At 31.7% G+C, this 4650-nt stretch overlaps 1 long non-coding RNA gene across 1 annotated transcript; it reads right to left on the reverse strand.

The window, feature by feature from the left end:
* Window positions 1-506: 506 nt before the first annotated feature.
* LOC122277405 lies at window positions 507-3408 on the reverse strand. The gene is made up of 2 exons (XR_006229000.1): window positions 3262-3408; window positions 507-816 (listed from the first exon to the last, which is right to left on the reverse strand). It is a non-coding gene; the product is annotated as an uncharacterized LOC122277405 (long non-coding RNA).
* Window positions 3409-4650: the final 1242 nt, after the last annotated feature.

Raw genomic sequence — 4650 nt, forward strand, 5'->3', positions numbered from 1 at the left:
GAAGATGTAGGGGCCTAGATCACATACAGAGGTTTTGTTATATGCTTTTGATAGAATAAGATTTAAAATTTTTAATAAATGCTTCCACAGACTTTCTTTTAAATTTTAAAGTATGATTTATTTTTATGAAATAAAGTCTATTATATCTGGTACTTTGTCAAGAAGAAATTTCAAAAAGCAAGTAGCATTCTAGTCCCTCTATCTTCTAAAACAAGCGTCATTCTTAAATCTAGAGGAATGGAATGTTACAAAGTTGTTCCATGAATTAGATTAACCTTATCATTATTAGTTATTGTATGGTATGTGTTAAATGTTGTATTGTTTGTAGTCAATTAACTGGTAGTAATTAATTATGTGATGCCCCCAAATTCTGCTAGGGATTAGATAGATTCTGAAATGTTAGGACATGCAATACAAGATTACCTATCGTCATTTATGACAATTAAGGATGCAATATACTTAGCATGCATACAACAATATGTAGTATTTGAAATGAATATTTTATGTTACATCTCAAACATAAAACATATTCAATAAACTAAAGATAATGGACATTTAAGTTACAGCGTAAGTCCAAAATATATGCAACCATAATAGTATTGGAGGCAAAGTTCCTTAAGTACATGCAAAAATTAAGTTGACTACTAGGCTAATCCATTAAGTAGCTCAGCAACTCAGTCAAAGACGTCATAATATTATCAATAAAATGGAACATCAAAGTGATGAGCTCTGCGTCATGCTGTTGTTGTCTAATCCACTGTTTCCAGTCTGTCATCCTCCGTTGCGCCTCCTGATCCTAGCACATGATCTACCATTCTGGAGGAAATGATAGTTGGGACTTTGAAGTGAGGTTTGATTACAAATTTCAGCAAATTAACAAATTACTTAAACTAATAATTTAAATATGCATGCATGACAGTAAAAACATGAATACAAAATGTGAACATGAGTCACTTGACAAATAGTATGACATGTACTTACAAGACTTAAATTGATATGAAATGGACTGAATTGACATGGACTTGAAACTAAATGTGACATAACATGGCTTGAACTTGAATATGAAATAACGTGAATTGAGATTGAACATGAACTTGAACTTGAACTGGATGTGACTAAAACTAAACACGAACTTGGAATCCTATTCAATAAAAAATTAATTAATAAACATGAATTGCGGGTGCCACATAGGTCCCTTAGAGCCATGTGCCCATGTTATTACCTCATCACATTATAGGTATCTGCACCAAATGTAAGTGTGTTAAAATACGTATCAGTTCACAGGTAGATGCACCTATTATGAAAACATAATGTACATATCTCATGACAGGTATTTGCACCCTTACGAGTATGTATAACATGAAATTGAAATGTGGGTGGCACCATCGACGTTGGTGCTTGGCTTCACTCTAGTGACTAGTTAATTAGGGCCCATTCAAAGTCTGTTGATGATATTTTGTCAACTTAATGAATTACACACTAGTTTAAACACTCTATTTTGAACAATGGAGTTTCACTAGAATATTAATCCATCCTTGCATTTGGGGTCATGAAAATAATGTTTTAAGACACTCTGTACTTAAAACATGACATGACATAAAATGGAATAACTGATAACATGACATAACGTAACGTGACATGTATGTGAGATAAATGACATGGTATAACATGAAACATATAACATTTTGTGACATGACGTAATGTGTAATAGATAACTTTTCATGACATGACATAACATGTAACAAATGAATATTTTGTAACATAGCATAACGTATAAGAGATAAAAATTTCGTGACTTGCATATTCTGTAATAGATAAACAATTCATGACATAGTATAATGTGTAACATATATACATTTCGTGACATAGCATAATGTGTAACAGATAAACATTTCATGACATGGCATAGTACGATATATATATATATATATATATATATAAGAATATAAAAACATGAAAAAAAATGTTCTCTTACCAAAACACATACACAATATCTTGATAATAACTTAGAGGCCAACTTATAGTGAGCGTAGCGTGACAAATAAAATGCACGAATTAACATAAAACTATAAGGAGATATTTTTAAATATTAAAAACTCCTTACTTATAAATTTAGAAACATATAAACACTGAATTAAAGTAAAATTATCATTTTACCTCTAATTTAAAGATTTCGCATCCTAACTTCAAAACTTACCAAAATTTCACATCATGTAAATTTTATCTTAAGTCTAAATATCTCATTAGAAAAATTTAAAACATAACACAACCATATGCAACAAGCATAGGCCGAAACATGCAAAGTGCTAAACTCTTGATTTTTGTTGCAATTATTTCAAACCCTATATTTCATGCTAAAACCAAAATATGCAACATACAAAATCACATACTATGCTTAAATAACATACTAGAATAGCCAACAAAAGTTACATCATAAATATACAAACTTCCTGCATATTCAAAACTTCAAGTATTTTGACCTTAAGAATAACCCTTGATGTTCATAGTCTATCTTTTTTCAAAACAACTCCAAGAACACCTAAACGTTCAATAACATATTCTCAATATGTTCATAAAATATTTCTAAGAAATATCATGCTTTGAATAATTAAGCCAAAACCACAAAAAGTCACAAATCATACTCAACACAATCGGTTTGCACCCATACTCAAAACCAAGTGTAATGTTGTTTGGTATTGATCAAAACATTATATTTGAAACTTTTCATGAAGTAAATCATCAATAAAAAATATCATATGCTTAACACTCAAGTCCTAAAATAGATCTAAGCATCAAACCTAAGATCACATGGCAAAAATTGCATAAAACATAGATCCATCAGAGAACCTCAAATACAAGACCTATCCGGACCTTTGCATGCATAAAAATTCATATCTTCAATGAATATTCATCAAACTTGTATACTAGCATGTTAAATATAAACCATAAAAAGATTAGACCAAGATCTTGCAAATAACTTAGTCTAAAACATCAAAATATTGCACACTATCCAAACTACCACCTACAATGACCTCATCATGCTTAAAAAAACTTTTCACCCATCAAACGTTGATGAAAATTTACAAAACATATACAAAAAGACACTAGAATCAAATAATAAAAACTTATGTGAAGAGAACTTCGTGAGAATCTACTTACAACAGTTTCGAAAAACATTAGTATCCATGTTGGCTTGGTTGATGAACATAGAATCAAATAATAAAAACTTATGTGAAGAGAACTTCGTGAGAATCTACTTACAAGAATTTCGAAAAACTAGAGCAAGAAAGGCCAGAAAAGTTGTCTGAGAGTTCTTGGATTGCTCTCCAAGAAAAGGCTTCAAAAGTGACCAAGGGCTAATGAAATGAATAAGGACGAGACTTATACTTCAGGAGGGATGAAAGGAGATATGTGAGTGGCATTTTGGGTAATGTGGTGTCAACAAAACCATATGTAAAACCACGTGCCACAGCCCATGGTTTTTCAACTGGTTGCTACTGAGTGAGAGGGAGGTGGTGAGGTGGCTCTTGTGCTTTCCATCAAATACTATTTGGGGTTGACTTAGGCAGTGAAAGGACACCTGTGGTAGGGAAAACTTTCTCCACAAGCCTTGCCTTGGTGGTGCAATTTCGTGGTCCTTAACTGAGTGGGCCATCATTATTTTGGGTTTCAATGGGGTTTGGGTTCTAACAAGCCCAAATCCAATTTTTCTAGGTCCAAGAAAATTACCAAAGTATAAAAGAATAAATAAGGATGTAATAACATGAATTTGAATAATTAATAGCATGTAAAGTTGATTTAAACAAGTGATTAAATACTAAGCTACAACCAATTACAATTAGGGTTTTGAAGGAAACATTTGAGGTTTGGGGAAAACATTTGGGATTTCAATTTTCACCAAGATTTTGGAGTTGGATTCAAAATATTGGGGTTTAACTAGGGATGAAAGCCTCTTTAGTTTGGCACAAAATGGATGGGTGGATGGAATAATATTTGGCTTAGATAGCATAATTACAAAACTTGATTTTCCTTCACATTTCAATCTCATGGTTCCTCTTGGTACCAAGTGTCTAATACTATTCTCCAAGTGTGGCTAAGATCTTGCCAAATATCTAAATAAAATTTCTCTGGCCTAATTTAGATATTCCACACTTTAATCTTGAAAACATTAGACTGAGTCTAACATTGAGGTCACTATTGACTCCAAAAAAAGTGAAAAAAAACTTTGCACTATAAAATTTTAAATATTCATATGAAGCCAAGAGCTTACTTCGTTTCTCGAAATTCAACTCTAAAGTTCCTTGAACAATTCGAAATGCATTTGTAAACAGTTGTTGTCTGGAAAATGAAAATCATTTTATTGAACCATAAAATTCTAAATATTCACCTAAGACTAATAACGCAAACTGTTTCTAATTCTCATACTCTTAAGTAGCTCAAATAAATAAAATCGAGTTTCAGGCACTATAGTGAATAGTAAAACTGACTACACTGATAGATTAAAACATATGCGATTGCTCAATTCGTGAAACCTTCCGTAATTTTCACAAGGTTTCTAAAGTCTAAAGAACTTCATTCTTTGAATTCCTTGCAGACCATTACAATTTGGCATTTTAAGGTTAAGCTACGTGAGTATGAAGTTCTATCCTG

The sequence above is a fragment of the Carya illinoinensis genome, chromosome 9 (genome assembly GCF_018687715.1).
Source record: "Carya illinoinensis cultivar Pawnee chromosome 9, C.illinoinensisPawnee_v1, whole genome shotgun sequence".
In the NCBI taxonomy this organism is placed as follows: domain Eukaryota; kingdom Viridiplantae; phylum Streptophyta; class Magnoliopsida; order Fagales; family Juglandaceae; genus Carya; species Carya illinoinensis.